The sequence below is a fragment of the Aotus nancymaae genome, unplaced genomic scaffold (assembly GCF_030222135.1).
Source record: "Aotus nancymaae isolate 86718 unplaced genomic scaffold, 86718_ANA_hifiasm-v0.15.2.pri h1tg000007l, whole genome shotgun sequence".
NCBI lineage: Eukaryota > Metazoa > Chordata > Mammalia > Primates > Aotidae > Aotus > Aotus nancymaae.
Window position 1 is genome coordinate 19,128,167 of NW_026988418.1, and position 18,496 is coordinate 19,146,662.

The 18,496-nt window shown below is 37.9% G+C and overlaps 1 long non-coding RNA gene across 1 annotated transcript in view; it reads left to right on the top strand.

Annotated features, from left to right (window-relative positions):
* LOC135272684 (uncharacterized) overlaps positions 1-18,496 on the top strand; it is a 258,860-nt gene that overhangs the window by 212,058 nt on the left and 28,306 nt on the right. The window contains exon 4 of the long non-coding RNA XR_010340686.1: positions 17,694-17,738. This is a non-coding gene — a long non-coding RNA (uncharacterized LOC135272684). The remainder of the gene's footprint in view (positions 1-17,693; positions 17,739-18,496) is intronic.

Sequence of the window (18,496 nt, forward strand, 5' to 3'; positions counted from 1 at the left end):
CATTGCCAGCATAATTCACCTACAAGAAATACAAAAGTCCTTAAGGTTGAAAGGAGACAATACTGTATGATTACCTGGATCCACAGGAATGAATGAAAAATTCCAGAATATGCACATTTTTATTCATCTATTAATTTTAAAAGGCATAAACAATAGCTATAATTCGCTAAAATTGAATTTACAACACATAAGTTGTGATATATATAAGAGGAAATGAAAAAAGAAGGAGGAAGGAAATGAAAAAAGGAGGAGGAAGGAAATGAAGCAATACTGGCTTAAAGTTGCTATCTTTTGCTGGAATAAAGTCAGTATTAACTTGAGATAAGTTGTGATGTTACAGATAATATTAAAATCCCTAGAGCAACATAGTTAAAACATCAAAGTAATTAAAATAGTGCACTGAAAATATTTGTATAACACGAGAAAACACAAAGGAGAGAAAGGGGAACAAAAATCATGAGACGTATAAAACAAATAGCAAAGTGGTAAAGATAAATCCATTCCTATCAATAAGTTCATTAGATATGAATGGACTAAATATTTTCATCAAAAGGCCTTGATTGTCAGACTGTATAAAATGCAAGATCCACCTTTAAGTCTTGCATTTAAAGACAAATAAGTTGAAATTTTTAAAAAAGGAAAAAGACAAACCATGCAAACAATCACCATATGAGAGTTTGAGTGGGTTTCTTTTTATCAGAGAAAATACTTTAAGAAATATTACTAAAGACAAAGAAGATAATTTCATAGTGATAAAAATGCAAATATATTAGGAAGATATAAGTTATAAATGTACATATACCTGGAAACAGAACTCCAAAATACATTTTAAAACCGAATTGAGAGGAGAAATAGACAATTGAAAAATTGTAGTTGGATGTTATATTAGTTAGGGTTCTTCAGTAAAATAGAACCATTAGTATATATATATATATTAAGCATATATATATACACACACACACACAAAGTGCGTATGTATTTATACACACACATACAGATATATACACATACATAGATATGTATCAATATCTACTAATTATAAGAAATTGGCTCACGTGGTTATGGAGGCTGAGAAGTTCCAAGATCTGCAGTTGGCAAGCTGGAAACCTAGGAAACCCAACGGGGTAAGTTCCTATCTGAGGGCAGGTATAATGTTTCAGCACAACAGCTAGGTGGGCAAAATTTCCTCTCCCTCAGCCTTTTGGTTCCACTCAGATCTTCCATTGGATAAGGCACACCTACATTGGGGAAGGCCATCTGCTTTACTCAGTCTATAATTTCATTGTTAATCTCACTCAGAATTGCCCACAAAGACACATCCAGAACAGTATTTGGCCAAACTCTGGGCACCCCATGGCTCAGCTGAGTTAAGACATAAAATTAATCATCACAGAGCTTTCAGCAGTCCTCTCTAAATAATTGACATAACAGCTAGACAGAAAATCAGTAAAGATATAGAATACTTGAGCAACATTATCAAGCAATTTGACCTGACATTTCCTTCTATTAGCTGCCAGATATGTTCCATGTAAAGGGGTCAGACTGGCCTAAACACATAAAGTGGTGGTAACAAAGCTACCAGGTAGTTTAGTCTGTCAGTAACTTAAAGCACAACCAGACACAGTGATGGCAACAGTAGGAATGAGAGCTAGCTATAAGGCCAACTAAGTGGCTTACGCTTATTTAGTGATCAAGGCCGCATCTTGTGCACCTAAATGGCATCAGAAGCTAGGCTGACTTCAATCACTTTCAGTAGATATTATCATGGTAATCTGGTATTCACTTCCCTCTTTATAAAGGATTATAAATATCTACTTTCCTATAAAGGATTATACATATCCACCTGTTACTACAAATTTGCAGTACTTCCCTATGGGAGAACTATTCCCAGCAACACAGATGTGGTTCTTTGACATGTGATTTGGTTTAGCCAATAGAATGTGAGAGAAAGTGACATAATTATGTCCATGCAGAAACTGAGCTGTTCTGTGCTTCAACATGTGTTCATTTATCTCTGCCACAGAATGGCATGTCCTAGATAGGGTCTGCTTCTTCAGCCTGGATCCCAGAATAAAAAAGACCCGTGAAACATTCCTGCAGCTGACCCATAAGCTGGAGCAAAGCCACAGTGTATTTGAAGTCAGCATGTGAGTGAAAAATAAGTTTCGTTACCACTGAGATGTTTTTATGGAATAACCTAATGATATCACTGATAAACCTTGACATTGAACACCCCAATTGACACCACTACTCAAGTATGATAGACATTCATTGGAATATCTTCCCAGCCATTTTTCTGTTGCAGAAGAGGGTCCTGAGCCGTATCATGTGAGCCATTTTGATACGTTATCTCTGTAGCACCCTTTGGTTGTAAGCTAAAATAGGTGGCTTTCTTTCCTTTGAGAATTTTACCCAAGACCTGGAGCCTAGAAACTGGGAGTTAATTAACATACATTGAAATGCTTCCAAAAAGGTCTATAAACTACTGTGCGCCTCTAGAGAAATCCCTATTCTTATCCCATTTTGTTGTTGTATTAACTTCTTTTGGATTCCATGTGATATTCCAGTATTCTTCCCTGCAGAAGCTGCTTTTAAACCCAAACCAGTGCTAGTTGGTTTCTATTTATTTGAAACCAAAAGAACATAAACTAATACACCAAGCACCTAAAACTACCTTGATATTACTCAAATTCACTCTTTAAATGTTGGCATAGCAAAAGCCAAGCCTTGCCAGGGCTACTCCCACAGTGGCAGGGGACGTGGAAAGAGCCCTGGACTGTGGGAGTTGGCCAATCTTTAAGTCTCACCAGGAACAAAGAGCGTGGACTTCCTAAATTCCATCCCTGCATTACAATCTCCACATGACATATTCTTTTTTTCTTCATTATCTTCCTAAATAGGGTCCAGGTTTCCAGCAGGCTTGGGGGTCACCTCCCTGGGTCACTGGAACAATAGATGGGGCAAAACGTGTATGATACAGAGCTCTCTTGCTGTGTGAATGGGTGGTCTCTGGCAGGGTTGTTTTTGGCCAAGTAGGGCCTGCGTATTTCCAGTTACAGTTGCATATTGTTGCTTACAACTTGGCAGTATTTCAACCAAATGCATTAAAATATAATTGCCTTTTAAAGAACAGACGTGCATTAACACAGGGTTTTGAAAAATTAGGGGCAGCTAACTAATAAAATAAGTTTGTAAGAACAAGGCATGGAACTGCTTTTATTGGCATTTCCAGCATTTTTTTTTATTTCTGGGCATCTGAAGAGAATATCTATCCAGTTACCAAATTTTCTCTGGGGTGCCTGCCAGATTTCTGGACAAAAAGCTTTAAAATTTTAAAAGGTGATAGGACAATTAGAGAGGGTGTTTCTCCTTCCCACATGGTTCTAGCCAAACTGTCCTGATTACTCTCCTGAGCTTTCGATTCATGTATCTAAATATCTGCTTAATATTTCCAATCTGGAGGTCTGTCCCGACCAGGCCTAAGCTCAGTTTGGTACAAGCAAAATTTATCATATTTCTCACTCCTCAGCTCCAATCTTTTTTCCTTCTATATACCCAAATGTATGTTGTTATCACTATCCACCCATACAAGCCAATTAGAAATCTCTTCATTATTGAACCCTACCCTTTCTGTCACATTCCACATCCAATTAGTCACTACCTTCTATTGATTTGACTTTTAAAATAGAGTTTGCTATTTCACTGCCTTAATAGAAACAATGCTGATTATTAAAATAGCTTTTCAATCAGCCTCTTGATTAAACACTCATTGTAATGCCTCCTATCCCATCAGTTATTCATATTGCTACCAAAGCAATCCTCCTAAAGTGTTAAGTTGGAGGATGCCACTTGTTATAAATCTTTGAATTTGATGCTTGCCATAGACTAAATGTTTCCGCCCAAACTCAAGTTCGTATGCTGAAGTTTTAACACTCAATATGAGAGTATTAACAGGTGGGTATGCCTTTGGTAGGTGCTTAGGTTATGAGAGTAAAGCCTTCATGAATGGGATTAGTGCCCTTTAAAAAGATTCTAGAGAGATCCCTTGCTGCTTTCCCTACATGGAGACACAGCAGGAAGAAGATGTCTGAACTGGGAAGCAAGAGGCTTCATCAGATATGAATCTGCCAGCACTTTGATTGTGGACTTAGCCTCTAGAACTGTAAGAAATAAGATTCTTTTGTTTATAAGCCACCTAGTCTATGATATTCTGTTATAGTAGCCCAAATGGACTAAGACAATGCTGTGCGCAATGTTAAAACACTGAAATATTTAGAAGGGCATTTAAGACCCTCCAGTTATTCAATTATTAGCCTTATCCATTTTTCAAATACTATTTTATGAGATAAAAAAAAAAAAACTTCTGTTAAAGCTATGAAAAAGCCAAAGTTCTGAGAACTATGCTCTTCTCATGTCACACATTTATTTATTTCATGCCCAAGTAAATAAAGGGAATAAAGAGAAAGTTATGTTCTTTCCTTAAATATGAGCCTTTCTTTATCAATCTTCATTTTCTGTCCCAGAAGGAGCTACAGTATTGAAAAGTTTGACTATTGTATAGCAGTGAGAATCCAGTTGAAGCCCAAAGATCGGTCAGAACACACTCTTTACAGGTGGAGGAACAGGGCAAAAAGGTACAGGATTTTTTTCCCAAAAAGAATAAAAACTTCCTGTTGTCAAGCACCACCATTTTCTGTGCTGTCTTGAACCAGCTTATGGGATATCTGCAGCACAGTGTCACTGAAGCCTCATTAGCTCCCATACAGATCTTTCTTATCTAGCAGCATGAGGAGAATATCAGATGTGCACATCCCTCCTCTGGATCGCCCTTTTAAAATCTTAGGTGCAATTTCTCACACAACACCTTGCCTATCCATTATGGCTGGTTCTCATGTGTATTGTTGAGATCTGTTGATAGAAAATAAACACTTCTCAGCCCAACACTTGCTTTTGGACACGAGCCTCATTACACACTCCCACTCTGCCTTTTTTATTCTACTGTTCCCTCAAGCTCTAAACACCTGCCTCCCCTATGGAAATCCCACAAGCCTCAGCTCACTGTCACCACAGTTGATGCCCCAGCTACAATTTGTTGCTGCCTCCTTTGGCTTGCACTGCATTTGACGTGATAGCCTAGTTAGCGTTATTTCATTTTGTCAAGTGTTACAATTAGCTGAATACACTTTTACCATCTCCAGTAGACTGAACCTAGGAGCAGTGACTTTTCTAACTCTGTACCTCAGAGGACTGAGCACAATGATTAGTGATTGAGCAGATAACTAAGCCCCCACCCCCAGTTCCAGTTAGTGCAGGAGTCCCATCTGTGTCGTTTTCTTTGATTTGTGAGCTCTCTTGTGAAAGGGAATTTAAACACCAGGGGCCTGGGCTTTTAATCAAAGGAATTGAGTGGGAATATATCATTTCTGGCATTTTAGAGTGCACAGATTTGCCTGCCATCAGCAATGCCTTTCTGAGAGAGGCAGTATAAAACTACTTAACTTTTAGGGGCCACATAACTAAGTTTTGGGTGACTGTATTGTTCACAGAATGGGCCACAAATTCTTCTCTTAATATTATAAATAGAGTGACACATGAATTATTACAAGATGAGACATTTAAGTACACTAAAATAATTAAACTGACATACTTAAAAAATTTTTGATTAGCACTTGTCAATCTAGAAATAATTGTTGTATCACAATTTTTGAAAATAAAATTTTCATAAGATTAATGTCTCTGATAATTGAAAACTTCTTTATATTGCTTATGTGAACTTTAGAAAGATAAATTATATACATCCACATACTGTAATCAGTTCCTTCACAGTATACCTCTGATGGATTTGTTTTTTTCAGTGTAGTCTTATTTTTTCCATTTAATTGCCTGACATTCTTCAAGTTGTATTTTTGCTTAATAGATTCAATTTGATTTTTGTTTAAGAGCATAATATTTTTAATTGAGAAAACTCTGCCAATATCTGATAAGCTCAGAGGAAATTCTGTTAAATGGTAATATTTATAATTTTTATTTTTATGTATTAAAATATGTATATCCACAATATTTTTAGGGATACAATCTTTTTCTCATTTAGGAAAGCTTTGACAAACATTTTTATAACTCATCCAATAGATTCTCTTATTATGTCACCAAATTTAGATATTCTCAATGTTGTATTCCAGTACAGAATACACATTTATTCAATTAGAAATAGTAGCTCCTGCAAAAGATTCTTTCCCCAAGTCAAGGTATTCCAAAGTGCAATTATAGAATTTCAAAATTAAGTGTTACAGGCTGTTCGAGTTCTCATTGTCTAAGTTGTTCGATTTCTCCCTTGCTTATATAGAGATACATTTCAATCTGTTTGTAAGCTTTGTTTACTATCATTGCAATTCACTCTGAGTTTCAAAAACTGGCTTAATGCTTTTTCTCTGAACAATTAAAGAATATGAAAAAATGCAATCACAATTTAGAGTATTAATTTACAAATGACTCTGAAGTTGATTTACATAGCTCTTCCCAGGCTCAAACATTTCTAAAATCCATTTGATAATGGGGCAGCAAAGAATTCAGTCATGTTTTCATAGATATACAAATTATTGATATGAATTATTATAGATATGAATTATTATACATGTCTATATTTGTGAGAACCTGACAGAGCCACTTAAGATGAATCCTGAGTGCCTGAGTGGCTAACTGGGCCTGATTTTAAAATGGAACCATGTGGCCATTTGCTGACTAGAGGTCGTACCATATTCTGAGGTCCCAGAAAACCCTTATGGCTACTTAACTTGGGAAATTTCATAGCTGACTCTTCCTGTTCACACCAGCCAGTCAGAACTCAACTGCTTCTACCAATCAGACCTGAGCAAGTTTGAATCCTTACTTTGCATAAACAGACCTGATAGGGAACCTGGACAGGAACTTTGTATAAAAGCCAAATTCTCCCTTTGTTCTCTTTTATGTAAAGCCCTCAGTTTTACACTGAGGAATGCATCTCCCCTTGTTTGCAAACTGTTCTGTGGAATAAAGCTTTTCTTCTAAATTCCTTTTCAGAAAATAACTTGTTCATTTCATATTCAACACTATCCTTGGCAAATTTCTTTGAAAATATTGACACATTTTGATAACTATAGATTCTATTTCAATTGTAGAATATGACAATGAGAATACAAGTGTAAATTATGCGAGTACCAAAATCAATTTCAAATACCTTGGCATATCACCATAGAATCTTAATTTAGTAAAAATATTATTTGCTATAATGGAGTACTCTACCAAAATTATTCATTATTACCACCACACAATTTTGTCTTCAGTATTTAACTTTTCATAAAAGTTCTTTTGTAAAAGAATTAGATATTTCACTCTTGTCAGAGTGAACTTCCAAAATTTTTACTTACTTTGATTCTATATATTTGATTTTAAAATTGTCCATTATTGAGATTATTTATTTCTATTTGTAACATCACAGTAACGTAACTATTTAACTATTTTCAAAATTTTTCTTCTTTTCATAGAGACAACATATTGATAGTTATTACTTCACCTTTATGCAAGTACAAGAAAACCTTGATTTAAATAGGAACAAAATTATCTTTAAAAAAGAATCTGATAGAGCCAATCTCTAAAGATGAATGAAAAGTCATGCTTCACAGAATGTTATGTAGAAGCACTTTCTACAGCTGTCGATGTAGATTTCAGGTAGAGGGTTTTAAATATTCTCTTAGAAGAACAGTTAAGTTGTGAAATATGCCATTATGATCTTTCTGCAGATTTGTGTGTTCTGATATTCATGAGTTCCGTAATATCACTATAGCCCCTATGGAAGACAAGAAATGTGCAAAATGTTTTGTAAATGTTTCATGTTCAACTTTTTGAGAAGTGGGAATTTAATACATAATTTTTCATTAAACATACACTTTCATTCTTGATTGCTGCTGAAATGTTTATCACAAAATATGACAAGACCATTATAGCAAGTGTGTTTAGACTGCTTTATATATAATCTACCTCAGGATAGCTCAGCTAATTTTTTTCCCTGCACATAATTTACTTACACTAAATCCATAATTTCATAAGTTTCCTGCTTACCCCACAGACTAGTAGCCTGAAAGCTTTGTGCATCTGAAAGCCCAAGGCAAAGGCCACAGCATAACTTCCTTGTACATCAAATGGCTGGTGGGAAAAGTGGAATGAATTTTCTTCTACCATTACCTGGGACCAAAAGGAGTTAGCTAACTTTATCCAATCATGTCTGAGTGTAATTTATTCCATCATCAGTGAGTACCCAGCAAACTGTTCTTGAAGGAGAACATTTTATACCTTGCATCTGACAAATCTCAGAGGAAAAAATTAATATATGGGTTATTGTGATTCTTTCATATTTCATCATGTGTTCAAGTGAGAACTTTTCCCATGCATATTGGCAACACCATGGCAGAAGCTTAATGTACAGAGTGGTTTCTTATAGATCCATCCCAGGGCATTTTAATGCAACTACTAAGAACATCTTTTTAAAAATGAAAAATCCAAGGCAAGTCCTAAAATAGATGAGGTGCTAAGACAACTGGAATATACTAGAACTTTCTCAGGCAAATTGTGATATATGATAATACTTTTTAGATAAATCTAAAGACTTAGGTGTTATACTTTTCTCTCAACTAAGAAAACTGTCTTCAAAAATATTCGTTTTACTAAAATTATGCTGATAATTTCCCAAGTATCATTTAATCTCTATTTTTCTTTTAATCTCAGTAAAAATCAAATCACAAAATTTAAAAAACAGTTTTAGCAAACTAAGGATAGGAGAGAAACTCCTCAATCTGGTAAAAGAAATCTATGAAAAACCTAGAGTTAATATTGTACACACTTGGGTGATCAAATATTGAATGCCTTTCCCAGAAGATCAGGAACTAGGCAAAGAGGTCACTCTCATTACTTCTATTCAGTATTATACTGAAGCACCTCGTCATTGCAATAAAGCAAGAAAAAGAAATAGAAGCATAAATGCTAGTGAGGGAAAAGAAAACTATCTCTATTTGTAGTTGACAATGTTGGTGTAGAAAATCCAATTTCATGTTACCAGACAACTCTGTATTTGTGAGGCATATGATACTTTGTTTGAAACATGGTTATTGACTTATGTGTATGGTATGGACTCTACTAGGACCTTACTAGGGAACCCCAGAGGAAAGAGTGAGATCACCATGATAGGATTAGTGTCCTTATAAGAGGAGGAAACCAGAGCGCACATGTCTATCAATCACATGAGGATACATTGAGAAGGCAGCTGCCTTCAAGCCAGCATGAAGGTCCTCACTAGGAAATAAATCTGCCAGCACTTTGATCTTAGATTTCCCAACCTCCAGAACTATGAGAAATAATGTCTGTTGTTTAAGTCACCCAGTCTAGGAATTTGTTATACCAGCCCAAGTGGACTAAGACAGTAGCTATTATAAACCAGATGAGAAAACAGAGAGAACAACCAGCAAATTGAGTCAAAGCCAAAACTAGAACTCAGCCTGCTTGACCCCCAAACCTCAGGTTCAACATACCAGGCTCCACCATCTTTTTCCCAGTGGTGTATCTGAAAGGGAGTTCTTTCTCTCACAGAAGGTGTCTGGAAAAGGACAAACCATCTCTATGGGTAGCCATTTTTTCCCTTCACGATGTGGAAAATTTAAACCCTTTTGACAGACAGCCTGCCTGCACACTCGGGAGACATGCAGATCCTGGCAAGCTCTTTGCTCCAAAATCACCCTTCTCCAATTACACTCCCCCAGGTTCCTCGATTAGCAGGCCCTGGCAGCTACTCTCCACCGAGCCAGTTTGGGGTTGAGGCCTAATGCATCACAGGTGGGTCCTGGCTCCAAACGCATTCCAGATGGTCTCACGATCTATGCTTCCCTGCAACTCATTATATTTTGGCTATCTTGGGATCACTAATGATGCTGAAGGGCTGCGAGTCTCGAGGATGGCAGGGACATACTCTGAAACCAAGACCTTTGAAAGGTCTTGTATATTGGAGCACCCGCCATAATATATGCATTCACAGGGAGCAAGCATATGCTGACCTTGACTCTCAGAGGTTACTGTGAGGGGCTTATGAATTTGACATTGTGAATGGTCTGTCTACTTGGGTCACAGAATGAGTATAAAGGGATCAACTGTGCTCTTACATAAAATAGCTCTACTGCAGCTGGGCTCTAGAGAGAGTAAGGATATATCCTTGAACCCTAGTAATTGCTGTACCAGTTATTCCTTGAGAGGGGATCACGCCTGGGCAATTGTTTAGGGGCACGGGGTGAACCTCATGGCTTTTAACCCTTTTACAGCCATATCCCTTCAGAAAGAGGGTAATATCCTGTTAATTGCATCTTTTATATTACAAAAAACTATGTTCTACAGAACAATTTTCAGCTTCTTTTCTAGCTGGAAAGCTGCCTAAGGCAGATACTGGAAGTTGAACAAATATCAGATTATTCAAGATACTTAAATTGATGATATGCTTTTGGAAAAAAAAAGAAAAACACTTGAAATTATCCATGTTTGGGTGTCTTAAGAGCTCAGGTATAAAATCTTATCAAGAAACAAGAATATAACATTTAAAGCCAATCATCCTTGGATTTAAATCTCGATCCCATCACAAGTTTGGAAAATTTGTTTGAGAAACTATTCACTTTTCTGACAGCCATTATCTGTGAAATTGGGATAATTTCAACACAAAAGGGTGTGCACTGGTTTTGTTTACTTCCTCACTTGTGTATTTTTTCATCATCGTGAATTCATGCATTTGTTAGTTCATTCCCCTAGTGTCTTTTCTGTCCCAGGCACCATGTTAAGTTATGCAAGAAATCCAGTCTAGGAAACAAAACTGATGTTCAACACAATACAACAATGTGTTGAGCACTCATTATTCATCAGTTGCTGTGCTAGGCAATGGGCAAAGAGTGGTGTACAATACAGTGCTTGTCCTCATGGGGTTAGGGTTTAGTAGATAGTAAACAACGTTGCATAATGTGATTGCTGCTTCAACTGTATGTTCTGCTACATCGGAACATAAGCGGGCATAGTTGACTTTACTTGACTGGCTCACTAAGGACTACCAAGGAGAGGACAGTGGACTGGGTTCTCAGGAGTTGGTAGGAAGTATCTGGGCAGGAGGAAGTTTATGTTGGGGCCATTCTAGAATAAATAAGTAGCATATATACATACATTCCTAAAGTTATTCTATTTTCCTATTTCTAAAACTCTCAAAATATATATTACTATTTCCAGAGTTTTCAAAAATACATGACTGGCTGTACTTTCCTATGCCATTCATATATTCACTACAAGACATAGCAATTTTTAATACTCCATGTTTTACTCCTGGAAAAAAAACAAAACAATCATAAGTATTGGTAATGTTGAAATTCCTTTCAACCACTGTAGCAGGAATTGCTAGCTGCTTATCTGAATCCATTTTTTCTCTCTGCCTTATAAGCAGAACACTTACTTCTGGCTACAAGACTGCATTTTTTTGGCCTCCCTTTGGGTAGGGGAGATGGTTGGCAATGAGATGGTTGCTTTATTTTTAAGTTTCTTAATGTGGGTTAAGAAACAATAGGGTTTTCTGGATTGTGTCTTGCAGGGGAGTCGTAAAGTTATAATATATGACATTGGACATAGACCTAAGTAAATATAACATGATTCTACCATAAGCCTGGGTCTGCAATAAGTGCGTATCAACTCTACACATATTAGGTTTTCACCTCAATGCAAGCTGCTTCCTGTTTTCACCGTTCACTCACCCAAGGCCCCACAGTTCATGAGGGACAGGAATAAGACTTGAACTTTAGTTTGTTCCACTGCAAATTGGAATTGACAGGAGTAGGAATAGTGGGACTTGAGACAAGCATATGCAAAGCACACAGCCAATGGTCTTTGAATGTAGTTGGTGCTGAATCTATTACAAGTTTCCTTCACCCTTTCCCCTTTACTTTTTGGTATATGAGACTGCAGCAATATCAAAACAAGCCTGTTGACAATCAGTGTGATTTCTTTGTAGTATGTGTGTGTAGTATGTACTCAAACACACATTAGATGAGGGAAAGTGGTGATTCAGAGAACATTGTATAGGTATCAAGATGCAATGCGGGGTCTTGTGTTTATGTGGACTGCAACAGCAGATATGTCAGCATCTTGGCACCTGGCCTGGAAAGTGAACCTCTTGACTGGGGCCTGGTTTCAATACCCATTATGAAATCAAGTTTGGCCTGTGAGCCAGGCACCTTTTTATTCATGTTTGTCTTTGCAGTTTCTATCGCATATTTCCCTGATGTCTGGGCTGCTGTACAATGTAAAAATCATGATCAAACAGAGGCCCGAGGATCAGCTACTAGGCAAGACTCAAACAAGCCACATATGTGTATGGTTCTCATACATACATACACATATGCAACATAAAGTTGTTCTCAATAGCAGCTTAAGGAAAAACTAGTAGCAGAAGTAGTCAGGGTGAGTGTTGTGAGAACAAGGCATTTGGCAGCTGCTGGATGCAGACCTGTCCTGACAACACTTCTGTGTATGTCCACACCTGTAGAATCTGCCATTGCCGCTCCTAGTTTCATTCCAGCACTCATGCTTGCCATTTCCTGCCTGCCTGTGTTTACCCCTGCTGTCCCCTCCTCCTGGGATGGATGACACCCTCTAACTCATACACCTTTCAAGACTCGGTTAAAGCTCAGTGATCTCTAGCAGCAGTGTAGATAGATTGGCTCTCTGCTAAATCATGGACTACTGGATAGAAGAGATCATATGTCTTAGTGATTGCAATTCCAAGGAACAAGAAACCACAAAATCCCAAAACATAATATGCATACTTAAGGATTTTACTTTAATGTAATGAAATGCTGGTATTAATAAGAGTATTTCATAAGAATATTCATAAAATTTAAAAACAAGTGAGATGGAATATTTGATATTTTCAAAATATTTTTATAAGCATAGTAAAAATCAAGTTAAATTAATGCTAAACACACCATTCTAATACTTTGGATAAAAGCAAACTAAACACTGTACACAAAAATTCATAAAAACTTAATATTGTTCTTTCAAAACTCAGATTTAAGAACAGCATCAATTTCATATTGGCTGGAGAGGCAATGTGTGAGGAGATTAATATCTTTCATTTCATTGGTTCTTATAATTCTGATACAGAAAAATGGAGATCAAAGGAAAGGGCTGGATGGCTTGAAGATAGATGAGCTGTTTTATAACCAAGAATTGTCAAACACATCTTCTGGGAAAAAAGTTTTGATATTTAAAAATTATTCAAGTAAGTTCAATTTTCCAGTTTCTTCATTGTCTCTTTTGTATTCTACTTGCTTGGAAATCTTTCATCTAGAGCAAGTTTGTCCAACCTGTGACCCAAGGCAGCTTTGAATACATCAACACAAATTTGTAAGCTTTCTTAAAACATTGAGATTTTTGCAACTTTTTAAAAGATCATCAGCTATCATTAGTATATTTTATGCATGACCCAAGACAGTTCTACTGTAGCCCAGAGAAGCTGAAAAATTGGACACCTCTGATCTACAGTAAGAAACATGCTTGCTGTTAGGTTCTATGAAGAAACAGAAGAGTACACACACACACACACACACACACACACACACACACACACACAGAGAGAGAGAGAGAGAGAGAGAGAGAGAGAGAGAGAGAGAGAGAGACAGAGAGACAGAGAGACAGAGAATACACAGGATTCTCCCTTCCTCTGCTTTTTGTTCTATTTGGGTCCTACATGGATTGAATGATGCATACTGACAGTGAAGACAGCCATCTGCTTTACCCAGTCTGCCAATTTAAATGCTAATTTTCTTCAGAAACACAGACACAAGGTTTAATGAAATTACCTGGGCACTCCATGGTGGCCAAACAAATTGACAATAAAATTTCAACATTGCACCTGAAGTAAAATAATTTTCATAAATTGTCATTTTCTTCTTACTCACCATCTCTTGCATATTAAGGAAACACTACATGTTCTAAATGAACATGACTGTTTGATTTGAAGTTTAAATGTACATAGCTGTATTAGGAGTCTCCAGAGGAAAGAACTGATGGAGTATATACAGAGATATTTAAAGAAGATATGATAGGCATTAGTTCACATGGTTATGGAGACCAAGTTGTCCCATGATTTGCCATCAGCAAGCTGGAAAACTAGGAAAGCTGATGGTGTAATTCAGCCTGAATCTAAAGGCCTGTGAGGTGGGAGGTTGATGAGCCCAGAGGATGGGTAATACCAGTGTCTGAGGTCTGAAGGCAGGAGAAAATGTATGTCTCAACTTAAGCAGAGTGCAAATTTGCTCTCTCTGACTTTTTGTTCTGTTCAGACCTTCAATGGATTGGATGAAGCCCACCAACATTGCAAAGGGCCCCTCTGCTTTACTCAGTTCATCAGTTAGACTGCTGATCTCTTCTAGAGACACCTTCACAGATATATCTAGAAAACATGTTTTATTAGCTATCTGGTCATCCTTTAGCTCAGTCGACACATAAAATTAACATCACAAGTCTACCCCTTGTCAACTTGGCACTTACAGACATTTCCTTACCATACCGTGCCAAACCATAGTTTCCAAATAAAGTTAAGGTCAGAATTCTAACATGATGTAATCCTGTGTACAACTTAAAATTAATCCCTTCTCCTCAAAGTGAAAAGTTCTGAATGTTTAATCTGTTATCCTATACTTAGATACTATGATGCGAAATTAACAATATTAAATACTGATAAAGCCAATGTCTTAGGTTACATAAGAGAATGACAGGAAAGAAAAAGGTATTTACTTAGTATGTATATATACACACACAGATGTATTTGTGACAAAGTGAGAAAATATTCATAACAATTACAGTTCTCATTTCTGTAACTGGCCACATGATTGTAGTTGGTATTTATAACTATCTTCTACTACTACCCATTCTGTATTCTCTTTGCCTTCAGCAAGAACCTCAACTGATCATAGTTATTTACTCTTCAGGGTGACCCGAACCTTCATTCCTGAAAGGTCTGCTTCACTTTACTGACAATTTCTGTTTGGATTAGGTTATAGTTTTTCCATTGATGATAACAAAGGGACATGGTAATATTAAAAAACACCCTAAGGGGTATCCTGTATCCCAGACATTCTATTTTACCTCGACTGTGGAGTAGTTCAATTTCCTCTTGGTAGTCCGTATCTATCACCCCAGCCAACATAACTCCTTTCTTTCATTGTTGACTCAGAGGCAGGAGGAATCCAAAGTGGCCAGGTGACAGTCTTAACTTGCAGTTCAAAGGAATTATGGTTAGGTCTCCTGGTGGATGCATTCTTTCCTCTGGCACTGAGACCTCTAGGCCAGCAGAGCATAAAGTTGGAACAGCAAGCAAAAGTTCTGCTAGTGGGTAAGTGGGAGGTGCCACTCAATTTCTACCCCTTGATTCCTGGCTATCAGAAGTAGCACCAATACTGGACACTGATTCAGGGAGTATACTGCCTCTGGAGAACCTTGCCCCAAATCTGCAAGGTATTGCAACCTAGTTAGCTCCATCATCCTATGAAGCCAGCTACTTCAGGATGATAAGGAACATGGTAAGATCAGTTAATTTGATGAGCATGGGCCCATTGATGCACTTTTCTGTGATGTGATATTTCACTTTTTCCAAAAGACTTTCCCAGAATCTCCTTCTGACTTAGATGCAAGGGAGATATTTCCAAGCTAAACATAATCAAATGCTGCTCTTGCTAATGCAATACTAATTATATTCCTTGTGTAGCATTTCAGTTTTTCTAAATATTTCCATGCTGATAGTGCCGTTGGCCCTTCCATTTGCCTTTTATGCTCCATTACAGCAGACATCGTATTAGTTCAGGGTCTCCTCTCCTCACTTTAACTGTAGTAGTTGCTTCCTCACTCTGTCTTCCTGTCTGTAGCTCAGCTTGACTAGCTTCACAACTCTTCTACAGTCTCCAGAAGGAATTGTGACTTCCTAACATGGGAATCCAAAGTCTGTTGCAAAAACTCATATTTGCTGAAACCCTTGTATCTGTTATCACTGCTGGACAATGTGACCTTTGACTCGTTTCTACCTTCCAATTCTCACATGAATGCATCTGACTGATGTACAACTCTGGCAACAAGGGAATTTGGGCAGTGTAGTTCCTAGGCTTCCAATCCCTATGATAAAGGAGAAGGAAGAGAAGCAGATAGAAATATGTGCTTGAGCACAACCAAAGCCCCATAGCACCCAGCTATCCCTTCCTAATGATTGGGCCTCAATGTCTTCTTCAGCCTCTCCTCCCTCCCTCATTCTGTGCTCTAGTCTTACTGAACATCTGGCTCTTTCCTGGGATGTATCCTGGCTCATGCTCTCTTCCTCAGTGGCCCTTTCTTCCTGCAATTTGCCTAGGTCACATTACTCCTCCTTTAGGCATTAATTCATACCTCACCTTCTTATGGAACCTGTCCTGACCACTCTGTCTGATTGGGTGCACTTTACCCATATTTCCATGTCACCATATATTCATGTCATATCTTATACTCATCTGTTTACTTGTCTGTCCTCCCCAGAGGTTGCAGCTTCTAGAAGTGATGGATTATATTTCAGTCTTGGTATCTGTAACACAGTGTCTTTTATTTAATACTTATTTATCCACAGGAAAGAAAAGACATTCAGCAAATCTTTACACCACACATACCCACAAGCCAGATACCATAATGGTCTTATCCATATTTTTACACCCATAAATTATCTACTTTTAAGATTCACCAGAAGACACAAGCAAGTAATGCCATAACAAAAGGAGAAAAGGCTAGAAATTGGTATGAGGATTGGAGGAGAATGTGCCACAGATAAACATGAGAAGATACAAACAACCACGCTGAAACATCTTCATCTATTTAGAGAAAATCATTGTGATACTTTCTGCCACCAATTATCTTTCCTCTTCCAATTAATGAGTGAAAGGGCCATCTATGGAGTCAAGTTTTTACCCCATGCCACTTCAGTATAATCCTACCTGCTTCTACCACCAGGAGCAGGGTGGTTACCAGAGACCTCAAACTTCTCTTCTGTATCCTTACAAGGAGAAATTCATCCACAAACTGCTTCCACCCCCAGCCGCAAGCCAGGCCATTAAAGCACAGGACACAACTCCCCTGGGGGACCAGCCCTTCAGGAACCTGCCGCCTCCTTGAGCCTGAAAGCCTTGGGGTTTCTGGCCCTGTCAAGGGTAATTAGGGACTCCTGTACAAATGAAGCCTGCAGTCCATCAAATGTACAGACATATGTGGTTGGCAGTGAGTGGGGCTATGGCTTAGCAAGTACTGGAGTCTCATTATGGAGACACGTGATCCTTGTGTGCTTTGCTAGGAGAAACCAAAACCCTATTTTTCCTTTGCTTTCTCCTATGTTTCCAATCGGTCTGCAGCCCTGAGATCGCTTATTAGGAGAGAAAAGCGAAAGTACATAAAAATCTAATTTTCTTAGATACAGAACTGTATGCTTAGTTAATGTTTAAAACTTTTAAGGCTTTGGTCTCAGAGACCTACACTGGGAGCAGGAGACATTTATTCAGGCCCTCTTTACACGTAAACGTGTTTCAGCTCATTCCCTTGCTCTATGAAGAACACAAGTTGGTTCTTAACCTTTTCTCCCACAGATCCCTTTGGAAATCTGAAGAAAGCCATGGATCCTCGGGAAGTGAGTAAGTGCAACTTATATCTTAGCCACATTAAAACTTGGTTTTTATCTCTCACTATCCCTTTACAGTATAATCATTGGGAACATTTTCCCCTGTACCTATACGTAAATCCTAACGGATCCTATTTCCCAGGATGTAAATCCTAACAGATTCCTTCACACCTAAATATTATGCCTGTAGTCACTATGTTAAAGCACAGGTCTCATTCAGAAGTCAGAATATCCAAGATATTAACCTAAACTCCAAACTTTATTTGTACTGTGTTCTTTCTTAGTTTGGGCCTGCTTGTATGGAAGGCTCAAAAAGGGAAGGAGGGAAATAAGGTGATAGGAAAGTTCTTACTGGGGCTGGCCTTATGTTCTAGTTGTGGCAAATGTTTGGAGTAGACTCCTTTCCTTGTCCTTGGGGTTTTGGAGCTTCTTGCTGGGCACCACCTGAGTCTATAATATTTGTGATGTGGGCCAGGCACATTCTCTTTACGTGGCTTCTGGAAGCCTCTCCTTAAGACCTAGATTTTAGATCCTTGCTTTTAAATTTTCTAGACCTGTGGCAAAAGCATTGGGCAGGTGATATGGTTTGGCTGTGTCCCTATCCAAATCTCACCTTGAATTGTAATAATGCCCACATGTCAAGGGCAGAGCCAGGTAGAGATAATTGAATCATGGGGGAGGTTTCTCCCATACTGCTCTCATGGTAGTGAATAAGGCTCATGAGATCTGATGGTTTTATAAATGGGAGTTGCCCTGCACAAATTCTCTTAC